This window comes from Aquarana catesbeiana, linkage group LG01 (genome assembly GCF_042186555.1).
Source record: "Aquarana catesbeiana isolate 2022-GZ linkage group LG01, ASM4218655v1, whole genome shotgun sequence".
NCBI classification, from domain to species: Eukaryota; Metazoa; Chordata; class Amphibia; order Anura; family Ranidae; genus Aquarana; species Aquarana catesbeiana.
Genome location: NC_133324.1, coordinates 318515898 through 318532735, shown reverse-complemented (window position 1 = coordinate 318532735; position 16838 = coordinate 318515898). Strand labels below are relative to the sequence as shown.

The 16838-nt window shown below is 47.2% G+C and overlaps 1 protein-coding gene across 3 annotated transcripts in view; it reads left to right on the top strand.

Moving 5' to 3' along the window:
- DAO (D-amino acid oxidase) overlaps positions 1 to 16838 on the top strand; it is a 73519-nt gene that overhangs the window by 1499 nt on the left and 55182 nt on the right. The window contains exon 1 of one of the 3 annotated variants that reach the window (XM_073630032.1): positions 12787 to 13047. The exons of 1 other annotated variant lie outside the window; for it this stretch is intronic. The gene's annotated coding sequence lies outside the window, so the exon portion shown is untranslated. Of the gene's footprint in view, positions 1 to 12786; positions 13057 to 16838 lie in introns of those variants that run through there. One more of the 3 variants, XM_073630022.1, reaches the window with a different exon arrangement.

Here is a 16838-nt window from a genome sequence, read left to right as displayed (position 1 = left end):
TATTATAGCCATTTAAATTTGAATGGATTATCTTTAGTATCGATGCAAAATATTTTAATTTACGAGGCAAGGTTTTTATTTTCATAGTTAACTTATTGCTATCATGTTTAACAATATATTAACTACAGAGGGAATGTGTGTTTACTTACAAACATGAACAAATAAGTATGAGAAAAAAAATAAGCTGTCATGTGGCAGATTTTATGCTACAAATGTGTTACCCTCTGCAGTGATGGATTATATACAGTACAAAATAATGCTAGGTTTATATGCCATTCTGCATTTGCGTGGGCACAGCAGCATTTCCTGCAGAAAAAGATATCCGGCACCTGCTGTAAAATGCGACATCACAGAAACTGCATGGTGCTTTGGCAACCACAACGCATATTATAGTGCATGGAGGTGCAATTAAAAGTTAATGGCACCCACCCATGTATTTACCCAAAAGCAGCGTTTTTTGTGGGTGTGGGACAGCAGGTTATATACACTATATTACCAAAAGTATTGGGACACCTGCCTTTACACACACATGAACTTTAATGGCATCCCAGTCTTAGTCCGTAGGGTTCAATATTGAGCTGCCCCCCCTTACAGCTATAACAGATTCAGCTCTTCTGGGAAGGCTGTCCACAAGGTTTAGGAGTGTGTCTATGGGAATGTTTGACTATTCTTCCAGAAGCGCATTTGTGAGGTCAGGCACTGATGTTGGACGAGAAGGCCTGGCTCGAAGTCTCCGCTCTAATTCATCCCAAAGGTGTTCTATTGGGTTGCGGTCAGGACTCTGTGCAGCCCAGTCAAGTTCCTCCACCCCAAACTCCCTCATCCATGTCTTTATGGACCTTGCTTTGTGCACTGGTTGGCAGTCATGTTGGAACAGGAAGGGGCCATCCCCAAACGTTTCCAACAAAGTTGGGAGCATGAAATTGTCCAAATTGTCCGCCTTGTCTGCATCCATTGACACAGACTGAGTGGCTTGGCCCTCCCCCCTGCTCCTCGTCGCAGCATTCGATTGACAGCAGCGGGAGCCAGCTATCAATCTGCTCAGAGGAGGGACAGAGCCAGGAGAGCCTCGGCTCTCATGCACAGCGCTGGATTGTGAATGGGTTCAGCTAAGAACAGGGGGTGTTGGGGTAATTTCTTACACATAAGGTTTTTTACCTTAAAGCGAACCTTCGGTCATTTTTTTTTAACTTTCCATCTATTAAATATTCTGCTCTTGTTGTTTTAACTTTGGATAGTAAAACATTTTTTTTTCTGCCAATAAATACCTTATACAGCCCACTTCCTGTTTCTTGTCTGGTCATTAGCCTAGGCTTATGACATCATGCACAGCTCTCTCTCTCACTCTCGTGAGGGTTTGCCAGAAAGGGAGGGGGGATGAGTGATATGAGGCCAAGGAGAGCTGCAGAGCTGGAGGTGTGCCTCTGTGTAAATCCAGGAAGTGAACAGGCAGCAGCTTCAGCTGCCCATAATTAAAATGGATGTAGCCAGTCTTAGTGGAGGGAGATTTCTACAGCATATTTGGCAAGTATAGAATCACAGTATATATAAAATAATATGCAAAGTGGTTGGAGGGAAGCTTCAGAATGGCAAAGATGTTTTTATTACAAATGATGTGAGCAGACTGGAGTTCCTCTTTAATGCATAGTATGCATTAAGATAAACAACCTTTAGGCTTCAGATTTTGGGTCTCAAACTGGAAGCCCTCCAGCTGTTGGGAAACTAGAAGTCCCACGGGGCAGTGGCGGAATTTTCAGGGTTGCAACAGTCGCAAGTGCGACTGGGCCCTGTAGTTCTCCGCCACTTCAGGGGGCCCAGCGGCCGCCCTCCCGCCCGCCACGTGAGGGGCCCACCTGACTGTCCAGGGGTGTGTGTCCGTGTTTCACTGTGTCGGGTTCATGCCGTGGGGAGGGGGGCTTTCACCCACTACGCCTGCCCTGAGGGGAGAGAGAAGTGCTAAGCTGAGAGACTATGTGGGCTCCGCCCCCGCCTATCCAGAATGAGAGACTGTAAGGGAGGCGGGGCGGACACTGAAGCAGACCAGTGAAGGCGGGGGAGGAGCTCTCCCCTCTGCGACTGTGCCGTGTGGAGTACCTAGCTACGGTGACGGTGTATGTACGTACGGCGTGTGACCTAAGGCAAGCAAGGCATTCCTGGAGGAGGCAAGGATTATTTCTGAGGAGGGGGAATCGATCAATTGATTGGCGGTAAGTCACCATTTTGCACTCCAATCAATCAATCCCAACCTCCACCACCTCTGCAGCTCTGCCTCTTACTGATCCCATCCCCCCACCACCACCACTGAGCTCATCCCTATCCCCCCACCCCCCCATCACCTCTACAACAGAGGTGATGGGGGTGGGGGGGATAGGGATGAAATCAGTGTGGTGGTGGGGGGATGGGATCAGTAAGAGTTTCCCCTCCAGTACCACCCACCACCCCCTCCAGTACCACCACCACCCCCCTCCAGTACCTCCACCACCCCCCTCCAGTACCACCACCCCCCCTCCAGTACCACCACCCCCCTCCTGTACCACCACCACCCCCCTCCAGGCTGCACCGGTGACACAAACTGCACTGGGGACATAGGTGGCACTGGTGGACACGGGCAGGCTGCATTGGTGACACCGGGTGACACAGGCTGCACTGGGGACACAGGCTGCACTGGGGACACAGGCTGCACTGGGGACACCGGCTGCACTGGGGACACAGGCTGCATTGGTGACACCGGCTGCATTGGTGACACTGGCTGCACTGGGGACACAGGCTGCATTGGTGACACTGGCTGCACTGGGGACACCGGCTGCACTGGGGACACAGGTTGCATTGGTGACACCAGCTGCACTGGGGACACAGGTTGCATTGGTGACACCGGCTGCACTGGGGACAGCGGCTGCACTGGGGACACCGGCTGCACTGGGGACACAGGTTGCATTGGTGACAACGGCTGCACTGGGGACACTGGCTGCATTGGTGACACTGGCTGCATTGGTTGCATTGGTGACACCGGCTGCACTGGGGACACAGGTTGCATTGGTGACACCGGCTGCACTGGGGACACCGGTTGCATTGGGGACACCGGCTGCACTGGGGACACAGGCTGCATTGGTGACACCGGCTGCATTGGTGACACCGGCTGCATTGGTTACACAGGTTGCATTGGTGACACCAGCTGCACTGGGGACACAGGTTGCATTGGTGACACCGGCTGCACTGGGGACACCGGCTGCACTGGGGACACAGGTTGCATTGGTGACACCGGCTGCATTGGTGACACCGGCTGCATTGGTGACACCGGCTGCATAGGTTACACAGGTTGCATTGGTGACACCGGCTGCACTGGGGACACCGGCTGAATTGGTGACACCGGCTGCATTGGTGACACCGGCTGCATTGGTGACACCGGCTGCATAGGTTACACAGGTTGCATTGGTGACACTGGCTGCACTGGGGACACAGGCTGCATTGGTGACACCGGCTGCATTGGTGACACCGGCTGCACTGGGGACACAGGTTGCATTGGTGACACCGGCTGCACTGGGGACACAGGTTGCATTGGTGACACCGGCTGCACTGGGGACACAGGTTGCACTGGGGACACCGGCTGTACTGGGGACATTGGCTGCAATGGGGACATTGGCTGCACTGAGGACACAGGTTGCACTGGTGGACACAGGCAGGCTACATTTTTGGGCACGGATATAGTTGTTGTTAATATTTATTTTCATAACTCAATTCTGCATAAAACATTTAAGTGTAATTTCATGAGATAAGTTATGAGGGGGTGGAATTAGGGGCGGGGCATAGAAGGGGTTGGGTGGGGCAACAGATGGCAAGTAACCCTTGAGACCTGGCTAGTAGCTCAGGATTTGAAATTGCAATCATGCTTTTCGAGGGGGGAGGGAGGGGGGGCTTCATGATTTCTTGTACCGGGGCCCTGAGGTTTCTAGTTACGCCTCTGCCATGGGGCATTGCAAGGCTGACAGTTATAAGCATGACTACCTAAGGCAGAGGCATGATAGGACTTATAGTTCTGCAACAGCTGGAGGGCCACCAGTTTGAGACCCATGCTTTAGAACCACTTTAATGAGAAATAGATTACAGAGGCATTAAGCAGTGGATGTGTATGAGTTATTTTTGGAGAAAAAAGGATGCTAATAGTTTAGTGTCACTTTAATTATTGATCCTAATTTACAAATGGTTTTCCCATTCTGCCATTCAGGATAGGTGAACATATTTCCAGGATTTTTTTACCTGGTTGAAAACCTATCATGTGCACGGTGTGGTTGGCATGACTTTTGATAGTATCTGATCTTCCTTGATCTTCCTTGATTATGACCTTTATTAAATAAGGGAAGCCTTCCCTTGTACAATGCTGTGTCTTTGTCTGACCCTACTGCTTTGATTTGTCATAGAAAAGATGGCTCCTACTCTGCAGGATGTAAAGCTCTCGCTGCTTCTGAATACTTATGTCTTCCTTGTTCATATTTATGTAGCCTGTGATGTTTATAAAGAAACAAACATACATTGTTTCAATTCTCATCTCTTCCTGATCCAGTGAAAATAAAGCCTTGGCTTTTTGCAGGGAGGCAACAAATAGCAGAGTGTTTAATGTCCAGGTCCTGTAGGAGTGATGTTTATGAAAAGTAGGCGTTTAAACTCTTAGCAACTGTCTTCGCAAACAAAAGCATCCCTTCACAGAAGAGACTGCTGTGCCAACAGTTAGGAAGTTATTGGACAATAATAGCTTCTTTCTCTGGAAACGGATGTAGAGTAGAATACATTTTATGATAGTAATACAAGTGTGGTCCCTTTAACATTTTAAGACCATATTCAGTGAAAGTATGAGAATCCTAGGAGAGATAAGTCATGCTATTTTCTTGAGCATGGCAATTGTTTCAATCAATTGTTTTCATTTGGGTCTTTGGTGTATAATGGAAACTTTTTATTATTCAGGTACAGTATCTCACAAAAGTGAGTACACCCCTCACATTTTTGTAAATATTTTATTATATCTTTTCATGTGACAACACTGAAGAAATGACACTTTGCTACAATGTAAAGTAGTGAGTGTACAGCTTGTATAACAATGTAAATTTGCTGTCCCCTCAAAATAACTCAACACACAGCCATTAATGTCTAGACCGCTGGCAACAAAAGTGAGTACACCCCTAAGTGAAAATGTCCAAGCTGGGTCCAAAGTGTCAATATTTTGTGTGGCCACCATTATTTTCCAGCACTGCCTTAAACCTCTTGGGCATGGAGTTCACCAGATCTTCACAGGTTGTCACTGGAGTCCTCTTCCACTCCTCCATGAAGACATGACGGAGCTGGTGGATGTTAGAGACCTTGCGCGCCACCACCTTCCATTTGAGGATGCCCCACAGATGCTCAATAGGGCTTAGGTCTGGAGACATGCTTGACCAGTCCATCACCTTTACCCCCAGATTCTTTAGCAAGGCAGTGGTCATCTTGGAGGTGTGTTTGGGGTCATTATCATGTTGGAATAGTGCCCTGTCGCCCAGGGAGGGGATCGTGCTCTGCTTCAGTATGTCACAGTACATGTTGGCATTCATGGTTCTCTCAATGAACTGTAGCTCCCCAGTGCCAGCAGCACTCATGCAGCCCTAGACCATGAGACTCCCACCACCATGCTTGACTGTAGGCAATACACACTTGTCTTTGTGCTCCTCACCTGGTTGCCGCCACACACGCTTGACACCATCTGAACCAAATAAGTTTATCGTGGTCTCATCAGACCACAGGACATGGTTCCAGTAATCCATGATCTTATGCCGCGTACACACAGGTGGACTTTTCGACCGGACTGGTCCGACAAATTTTCCAGCGGACTTTCGACGGACTTTTGACGGACATCCGAGGGACTTTAATGGACGGACTTGCCTACACGCGCTCACACCAAAGTCCGACGGATTCGTACGTGATGACGTACACCGGACTAAAATAAGGAAGTTGATAGCCAGTAGCCAATAGCTGCCCTAGCGACGTTTTTTGTCCCTTGGACTAGCATACAGACGAGCGGATTTCTAGGTTCGGCGGAGTTACGACGTAAAGATTTGAAGCATGTTCCAAATCTAAAGTCCGTCAGATTTGCAACTGCAAAAGTCCGCTGAAGGTCCGGTGGAGCCCACACACGATCAGATTGTCCGCGAGATTTGGTCCGTCGGCGTCCGTCAGACCAGTCCGGTCGAAAAATCCGTGTGTACGCCCCATTAGTCTGCTTTTCTTCAGCAAACTATTTGTGGGCTTTCTTGTGCAGCATATTTAGAAAAGGCTTCCTTCTGGAATGACAGCCATGCAGACCAATTTGATGCAGTGTGTGGCGTATTGGTCTGAGCACTGACAGGCTGACCCCTCACTCCTTCAACCTCTGCAGCAATGCTGGTAGCACTCATACATCTATTTCAGGGTCTTGGCAATCTTCTTATAGCCTAGGCCAGTGTTTCTCAACCTTTTACGGTGAAGTACCCCTGCAGGTCTAAAAAAATTTCTTAAGTACCCCTGTCTCCAGAAAGTATTTTCTATTGTTTGGGTGTCATGGTTTGTGTGTGTATAATGTCAGTATTTGTTTGTGATGGTTTCTGTGTGTGTTTGTGATGGTTTTTGTTTGTGTTCAATATCATTGTATGTGTGCATACTGCAATGACAGATATATACACACACACACACACACACACACACAAACATATATACTGATGAGGCTGCACTGATGGGCACTGATGAGGCTGCACTGATAGGAGGCACTGATGGCTGGCACTGATAGGCAGCACTGATAGGAGGCACTGATAGGCCGCACTGATAGGAGGCATTGATGGCTGGCACTAATGGCTGGCACTGATAGGAGGCACGGATAGGCGGCAGTGATAGCTGGCACTGATAGGCAGCACTGATGGCTGACACTGATAGGCAGCACTGATAGATGGCACTGATGGCTGGCACTGATAGGAGGCCCCCCCGTCAACCTGGCTATGGTGTATGACAGGGGTTTCTGGATCACAAGACTGAACAGTTTGCTTACCTTTATCAGAGAAATCAGTTCACATACAGTTTATAAATGGCAACTGTTTAGCTGTAAACCAGAATTTAGCTTTAAATTATCTCCTCATTTCTGTGGGATTATGCAACCTTAAAAATCCATTCATGTACATGGAAAGTATGTCCTTGTGCACAGCTGTGTGAATAAAAAGATCTGGGTTCATGGGCAATCCTTTGAAATTGCCTGGGGGTGCTGTAATGGGAGCATGTCATTAAAAATCAGGTTACAGTTTAATAAGAGCAAGTGAACATTTTTTCTTTACACAACCAATATTTCATGTTAAAAATTATTTGCAAAAACAATAGGTCTATTATATTTAGTTTGTTTAACAATAAAAATATAATGCAGGGACAATCTACCTTTTATTACAGTGACTAAACATAAACAAGTAAATGTAATATGACAGTGCAAAGTCCTATCACTATGTGAAAAGTGCACTACTCCATAGTAAGCAAAAAAATGTAATGTTTTTCTGCTCTGACAAATGAAACCTGGTTACAATTGGTTTCTGCAATCTCAAAACTCACTATACACCTTTAAAATCTGACTGTATAATCTCCATTAGATCTACCAGCTATGTAGTGCAAGGGCCTGCCGTATTGAATACAAATGGAATTGACAGATTAGGTAGGTCCTCATATTACATGCGTAGCAATACCCATGTAGGAGCTGCTTAGTTTGTTCAGTCCGTTACTCTGCCTCTCAACCCCAATAACAGTCTCTGCCCCTCTTGGCACACCTGGCAATAGTGTAAGTGCAATGATTAATGAGAAACACACATGTTATAATAAAACACAGAAATGGTCTTTACTGCAATATTTCTGTGAAAGAATAACAAACAGTAACAATATATATTCAAGTAATCAACTAGAGAACAATAACAGATTTAAGAGCAATAGAGCTCTCAATCCTATATTCAAGCTGCTTTCTGTGGATTCCAAACCTGAGAATGTCCCCAAGAGCAGAGGCACACTTAAATGGTAAATATAACACTTTAAATTGGATTGGTTATCTTTACTCAGGTCAGGTTGGCTCTATGAGTCCAGGTAGGAGGAGAGCAGAGGAATGACCCCCTTTGTGCCAGGCCTCTCTCTTCTGTCCCCTGACACCACAGGCCCAACTTTAAAGCGGGGGTCCACCTATCTATCGTTTTTTTTTTTTCTTGAGTTCATTCACAAACTTTTCTTCTCAGCATTACATACTCACATATTGTGTGTAATATGTCCGCCTGTGGCAGATTTCGTTGGAAAGAATAACTTATATTATTCACTGCAGGCGGTTTCCATCTTCATTGTGGGCATTTGAAGCCCACAAGCATTTATTTCCTGGATGCAGTGAATGCTGTGCTCCCAGCATTCACTGCTCGTTCCCGCACATGCTCAGTGACATCCTGGGAAGCCTGAGACTAGCTCCCAGGAGTCTGGGAGAGGCTAGAAACACGCCTAATCCCACGGGAGGAGAACCAGGAAGTGCAAAGAAGAATAGAAAAATAAAAGGTAATTACGGCGATTTCAATTTTTTTAAACGGCATGTCAGCATCTAGGCAAGGAAGAGAATACATACAGATATTGTTCAAAATTTGGGTGGAACCCCGCTTTAAACACTCTATACAAGTCAACAGGTAATGGCTTAACTCCTTAGATAAACTGTCCCACACACCCACTGCATATGCAGAGCCCTGAATATGCGTGTGCAGATCCGTATGGCACTAGTAGCTTCAGTCCTTTTGAAGAAAAGATAAGATTTGGTGTCTTCAGCTAGCCACTCTCGTTGGTGCATTTAAACTCCTGTACAGCAGGCCCAAACAACACAACTGGCCCAGATTATCAAGTGAAACAGGCAGGATCCTCCTAAGCAAGGTGAGAGGACAATAATGTCTGTTTACAGTGTCCGCAGAAATAGATAGCCTTATCCCTCAAGATGACTACCAGCAACAATGTCTGTATACAGTGTTCATGCTCCTCTTATGGTGAAGTGTCTCTGTTCCCTGCAGATAGGCAAAATGCCCTATCACCAAATCCTGTGGTCAAGGCCAAAACAAACGTCCTGGAACAGCAGGTTAAACCGGTGACTCAACTAGTCACCTCACACTGGAACGCTTCACCGTCGGTGCAGGTGTGCCTCGATATGCACCTGGAATCCCCCTCTCTCAGGCTGGATGTCCCAACTGGCGGCAGAGGCCTGATTTGCGTGGGCAGATCATTTGAGAGACAGCATCTCCCCTTCAGGTCTGATCTCTTTCACTGCCTCATGGTCACTGAGAATCTCCTCAGATAAGCAAGATGGAGTCTTTTGTTTCCTGCCTCCTAGAGCATGCTGGCTCTTGTATTTCTGTCCCCATAGAAAGCTATGGGACCTTTTTAGAAAGGGACTACGCTCTCCAGAATCCTTTGCATCATCGATTGGTTCCTGTAACTGCTCCTTTAATTGGCTTTCTTCCTCCTGCCAATAGGAACACAGGAAGGAACAAAATAGCCCGTGTAAGTCAGCTGACATTACATTAATCTCAGTGAGTCAGTGAAACAGGGAGAAGGAGGGGGGTGAAAAAGCACATACAGACATGACAGGCAGCTCTCTCCCTCTTTCAGGCTGAAAAGCCTGTATACATCCAGTCAGTGAAGAGTAAAGTTTATGAGTGTTGCCTCACATAACAAAGAACTAGCAGTAGTTAATAAAGTACCATCATCCAAATTAATATAGAAAAACAGGACAAGAAGAGTCTATCAGGACAGTTGCTGTGACTGACCATGGATATATACCCATCAAGTAGGTTGTACTGGACTATCTCGGTACTGATGCACAAACATTTTTTTATTATAAAAATACAGTATAATATTAATACATAAAAAAAAAAAAAAAACACATACAAAGGACAGGAGATATTATTCAACCACAGACTACTAATGGGTTCACCCGAAAGATAACTGTTGATGTGGGGTATAGACAAACTGATCGTCTACTAGTTTCGTGGATTGAAAGCGCTTCTTCAGGAGGAACAGTCTATAAAACAGAAAATACAATAAAATATACAGTAATTACATAATCAGAAACATAATATACATCAAACATTATAATAGAAAGATCTGCTCACCCAGAAGATCATACAGCGATACGTAACCAGACCGCTAAGAAAATCCCCCCTTGAAGAGAAAAAGGGAGGAGGGGGAAGAAACTCATCATAGCTGCAGATACTCTGAACTTTTCTCTGTCAGCTTATCTGTGTTAATGTAAGTCTCAGACTGCAGAAATTGCGGGGCACCAGCTACACATGGATTTGGTAAATCTAAAGATGATTGTACAAAAGTCGAATGGTCAGATTGTAACATGTATGGTGACCTTAACATTAAATATGTCTGACAGTGTATTCATAAAAAATAGTACTTAGAGCCTTAGGATCATAGATTGTTTCCTGTGATTCAAAACCAAAGAAAATTCCCAGCTCAACTCACCATCCTGTCTGCAACCAACCCAATTATCCTGACTAACAGTTTGCGTTAAAAACAGGGTTTTCGTTTGCACACATTTGCAAATACATGCATAAGCTGCAGAGCCATGTCACGGCACCCCAGTGATATCTGCAGTCCTAACTCTTGTAAATTTATGAGAGCCTCCATAGTGGAAGCACATGCAGTGGCCAGTTGTTTGTTTCTGATGTAATACTGGTGAGGGGACGCATTGGACAGCTTTGCTGCCATTGTGCTATGTGCTGGGTGCCCAGTGCACCCCTGTGCCTTTAAGAAGGGTGGGCTCCCTATAGGCTCACCTGCCCTCTATATATCCATTAAAATGCATGTGCTCCTACTATGGAGGCTCTCAACATTTTATAAAAGTTAGGACTGCAGTTAATATTGGGGTGCCTTGGAGCCGCTCTGCAGCTTATGCATGTATTTGCAAATGTGTGCAGACTAAACCCCTATTTTTAACACAAACTGTTAGACAGGATAATTTGGTTGGTTGCAGTCTGGCTGGTGAGTTGAGCTGGGAATTTTCTTTGGTTTTGTTTTGCATGCATCGCCCTTCCATGGGCTCCTTGCTGTGAAAGCTAGTTATAGGTGGGGCCAGTGGCCAGTTGCTTGTTACTGATGTTTTCTGTATTAATGCACTATAAACAACACAGTTGAGCACTGTCCATGTACTGCGTAACCCTTAGGTGCCTGTTCATACCAAAACGTGGTGTGGAGAAACCATCGTTTAATGTGTTTTTCCTGAACTGCGTTAAAAACGCACTGCAATTGCGATCTGCCGTGTTGGTCAGTGTTAAGTTAACGACACCCCAAAAGCAGGTCACAAATGCAGTGCATTGCCTGCACCGAACTTCATGATACAAAAGTACTATGTGGTCCGGTTGCAGTGCATTTTTTAAAGTAATGTATGCACTACTTTTGTTGCCGTCCAATGTGATTCAACATATTCAAACTGAATGGGCTCAAATCACACTGCACTGTGCGATAACTGCAATGATCTAGCCCTAAAATAAAGAGTAGACCCCAGAAAGCCAGTCCTTAAAATTTGTGTCGCTTAGTTCACATGGATGGTAAATATAGGCGATTGAGCTACATTTTTACCATCGCCTACCTTCAAAATAAAATTGTGGGTGCTCAGGTCAGTTTATATTGCCACAATTGCAATGCTTCAGAGTGCATCAAATGTAATTTAGCATATCAGGATTGGCAGGCAGTGCACACCCATTGAAGTCCATGGGGGGGGGTTACTAAAACTAGAGCACACAGAACCTGGTGCAGCTGTGTAAAGTAACCAATCAGCTTCTAGGTTTTGGTTCACACTGCTCCGACATAGAAGTCGGACGACTTCTGATCCGACTTTGCCCTATGACTTCATGTCTGATTTCAATGAACGGGATCCAACAATACCAGGCCCTTTGAGTCTGCTATGAAGCGCCCCCCCTTGGACCATACCAGGCCACATACCCTCAACATGGGGGGGTTGGGTGTTTTGGGCAGGGGGGGTCTGTGCCCCCCACCCCAAAGCACCTTGCCCACATGTTAATGGGGACAAGGGCCTCTTCCCGACAACCCTGGGTGGTGGGATTTTGGGGGACCCCACGCTGTTTTTTTTTTTTATGTGGGATTTCCCCTCAAAATCCATACCAGATCAGTCTGGTATGGTCCTGGGGCGGGGGGCCCACTCAGTGTTTTTTTTTTTAATTTTGGCGTAGGGTTCCCCACTCAAGATCCTCAGAGCTAGGTTCCCTTTAAACCCAAACACACATTAATTACACAGGTTCTAAGGCTAATTTAAAGAGATGGGTTTACTTCCTCTTTGTTTCCCTGCAAAGGTAAAGCAGAATTGGCTACTATGCATCGCATAGTAGCCCATTATGTGTCACTTACCTGACACAGGAGCCTGCACCTGCAAACCACCGCTCAACCACCTCTGAAAAGTGATTCACCACACTTTTAAAAAGGCGTGGGAAACTCGCTGTCTGTGTGAACGAGGTTTTATGCAAATAAAAAGAGCCTCAGGGACAGTATTCAACTGTGTTGGATTGTTTTCAGTACTGAAAACTTGGCATTGTGGGATTTTACAATCCTCTTACTTTGATCAGTGACTAGCTACTTTGTAATGAGGGAACAAACAGTTCTCTGCAATGAAGCCCTGTTGGCAGTGTGGAGTTAACACACAGCTTGCTGTAAAGCAGATTTCCAATTGGTCTGTTCACTAGTCAGTCTTATTTCTGAAGCCAATCATATGCTTTGGTAAGGAATGTCACAACTGGAAAGGGTGTCTGGACACATCCCCTTTTGACTGGAGAAGGCATGGATAAAGGGGACGGAGCAACCCTTTAGTTCTACTTTTCCACAGCTTTATATTCTCAGTTTTGCAGTATGAATTCTCTCTCTGCCCCCATGTATGGATAAGGAAGTGACTGACAACTACTTTCCCAGCTGTCTGCTGTCTACACACTGTTAAAGGGACAGCTGTCTGGCTTAGTCCTATTGACACTGCTTAAAGGAGACGGAAATTGGTTGGTAAGAGTGGTAAGCTATTTAAAGTGATCACTGGTTACCCCTTCTTCATAATGTTATTACTGTTTTTTATTTTTATCATGTTGCATTTATCTCATGTTTTATGATTAGTCCTAGAGTGTCGTGCCAATGCCACAACAGTAATTTGCTTTGTATTTAAAAACACTAACCAGAGACAGATGATCTAAATACATTTAAAGTGGAATTGCAGCTTAACCCTAACTACTCCTAAAACTAACCCCCCCCCCTTTTAAACCTGTACTGACTAACCTGTTCTACTAGGTTCACATCTCCGCGTGTTTGCGGGTTTCATTTGCACAGGCACTCCAGCCTATTCATTTCAACAGGCTGCCGTGCCTGCATTTCTACAAAAAAAAAAAAAGAAGGTGCATGCAACTTTTCAAAAACATGGTCGCAGGGAAATTACATAGTCTTTTTGATTGTGATTTCCCTGCCGTACCCAAACTGCGATTTATTTATTTTTTTATGCGTGGGAGTGCCATTCAGAATGAATGGCAGCCTGTGCTTTTCTGCAGAGCAGTGCGTTTTCACTGCGGGTGGTTGCGGGTTGCCCGCAGTCACACGCGGAAGTGTGAACCTAGGGTAAAGGAAAGATGCTTACTTATTTTCAGCTCGCTCTGGTCCAGTCACATGATCCCACTCCCCTGTGTCAGCCAGTGCCGCTGCAGGGAGCACCGACAACAGCTGACAGATTAAGGCCCCTTTCACATGGCCTGTCCAATTAGGTCCTCCTGTCAGTTTTTCAGGCAGACCCAATCAGACCTTGTAGTCTCCCCTATGGAGCAGCAGATGTCAGCGGACACATGTTTGCTGACCAGGGCTGGACTGACCCGTCTCGCGCTCGGGCACTGCCCGAGGGCCCAGAGCCAGTAGGTTGCCCCATGAGAGGCTCCTGGGGATGAAGCCAATGCCGGAAGAAATTCACTCAGTGGAGTATCCTCAACCCAGTGATTATTCCTGTCGGCTGCGCCTCTGCCTTAATTTCTCCGGTTCTACCGCTTGGCGCTTCTCTCCCCTAGCCTCGATGATCTCCTTACCAATCATTTTGTACCAGAACAAACTCTGCATAGCGGAGGAAAATAGTTGTAGAGCCGCGCCTCGTCCCTGCTCCACCCCTCCGGCTCTCACACTTCCTTGCTCCCGAGTCCCGGTAAGGCGATTCACATGGAGGTCTTAAAAAAGGCTGGAGGTCTCCGGGGGGGGGCAGGGGCACTGATATAAGGGGACTGTAAGCTATAAGGGGCCTCTAGGGAGGTGAGCTGACTGCTGATCTAATGATTGGTGACCAGCCACCTTCCGTTTGAGGATGCCCCACAGATGCTCAATAGGTTTTAGGTCTGGAGACATGCTTGGCTAGTCCATCACCTTTACCTTCAGCTTCTTTAGCAAGGCAGTGGTCGTCTTGTGTTTAGGGTTGTTATCATATTGGAATACTGCCCTGCGGCCCAGTCTCCAAAGGGAGGGGATCGTGCTCTGCTTCAGTATGTCAGAGTACATGTTGGCATTCATGGTTCCCTCAATGAACTGTAGCTCCCCAGTGCCAGCAGCACTCATGCAGGCCCAGACCACGACAACCCCACCACCATGCTTGACTGTAGGCAAAACACACTTGACTTTGTACTCCTCACCTGGTTGCCGCCACACACGCTTGACACCATCTGAACCAAATAAGTTTATCTTGGTCTGATCAGACAACAGGACATGGTTCCCGTAATCCATGTCCTTAGACTGCTTGTCTTCAGCAAACTGTTTGTGGGCTTTATGTGCATTATCTTTAGAAGAGGCTTCCTTCTGGGACGATAGCCATGCAGACCAATTTGATGCAGTGTGCGGCGTATGGTCTGAGCACTGACAGGCTGACCCCCACCCCTTCAACCTCTGCAGCATTGCTGGCAGCACTCATACATCTATTTCCCAAAGACAACCTCCGGATATGACACTGAGCATGTGCACTCAACTTCTTTGGTCGACCATGGTCAAGGCCTGTTCTTAGTGGAACCTGGACTGTTAAACCGCTGTCTTGGCCACCGTGTTGTTGCTCAGTTTTAGGGTCTTGGCAATCTTCTTATAGCCTAGGCCATCTTTATGTAGAGCAACAATTCTTTTTTTCAGATTCTCAGTGAGGCCGTGAGGTGCCATGTTGAACTTCCAGTGACCAGTATGAGAGAGTGAGAGCGATAACACCAAATTTAACACATGGATCCCGATCCCATCGCCTGTTGCCGCCTGCCGGACAGGGAAAAAAGTGAATGCTTGCCCTGGCAGAAGCCTCCCTGTGTGCCTGGATAGGAGGAGTGGCGGGGGCAGCGGCATATAGAGGAATTGATCTTTGCATATTCCTTCTGCAACCGCTTCTCCTCCTCTCCCTTTTGCAAACATTCAGCGGCTGCAGGAGGAATATGATAAGATCAATTCCTCCTATCCAGCTTCTTTTGCTGCCTCCCCCATGCTCTTCAGCTCCCCCAGTGCTCTCTCTCCCCCCAGTGCTTTCCAGTTCCCCCCCAGTGCTCTCCACGCCCCTGTGCTCTCCCCCAGTGCTTTCCAGTTTCCCCCAGTGTTTTCCAGTTCCTCCCAGTGCTCTCCATCCCCCTCTGTGCTCCCTTCCCCCAGTGCTCTCCAGTCCCCCCCCAGTGCTCTCCAGCTCCCCCAGTGATCTTCTGCGCCCCCGTGTTCTCCGCCCCCTCCCCCTGTGCTCCACCCCCACCCGGTGCTTTCCGCCCCCCCCGCTCTCCGATCCCCGGTGCTCTCCAGCCCCGTAGTGCTCTCCAGACACCCAATACTCTCCAGCTCCCCCAGTGCCCTTCGGCTCCTCCTGTGCTCCCCGTCCCCTCCAGTGCTCTCCACCCCTTGCGCTCTCCGATCCCCAGTGCTCTCCAACCCCATCTCTTGTATCATGTCCTCACACTCTCTGACCATCTCTTGTATCATGTCCACATACTCTCTGACCATCTCCTGTAGTATGTCTGCAGTCTCTGACCATCTCCTGTATCATGTCTGCGGTCTCTGACCCTCCTGTAGTATGTCTGCAGTCTCTGACCATCTCCTGTAGTATGTCTGCAGTCTTTGATCATCTCCTGTACTATGTCTGCAGTCTCTGACCATCTCCTGCATCATGTCCTCAGTCTCTGACCATCTCCTGCATCATGTCCTCAGTCTCTGACCATCTCCTGCATCATGTCCTCAGTCTCTGACCATCTCCTGCATCATGTCCTCAGTCTCTGACCATCTCCTGCATCATGTCCTCAGTCTCTGACCATCTCCTGTATCATGTTCTCAGTCTCTGACCATCTCCTGTATCATGTCCTCAGTCTCTGACCTTCTCCTGTATCATGTCTGAATTGTGAAAATGGATGAGAGTTACATGGATGGAGAGCCTCTTCACTATGTAACTCTCATCCTCACCCAGAGTCATCCTCATTCATCTTCACAATGCAACTCCATCATCCTCATCCATTTTCACAATGCAACTCCATCATGATTATCCCCACCCAGAATCATCCATTCCTCTCCACAATGTATCCCCATCCCCGCCTAGCATCATCCATCCCTCTCCACAATGTATCCCCATCCCCGTCCAGCATCATCTATCCCTCTCCACATTGTATCCCAATCCCCGCCCAGCATAATCCATCCCTCTCCAGGATTCTGGGCGGGGATGGGGATCCATTGTAGAATGTAGAGAGGGATGGATGATGCTGGGCGGGGATGGGAATACATTGTGGAGAGGGATGGAGATAATTCTGGGCAGAAATAGGGATACATTGTCGAGCGGG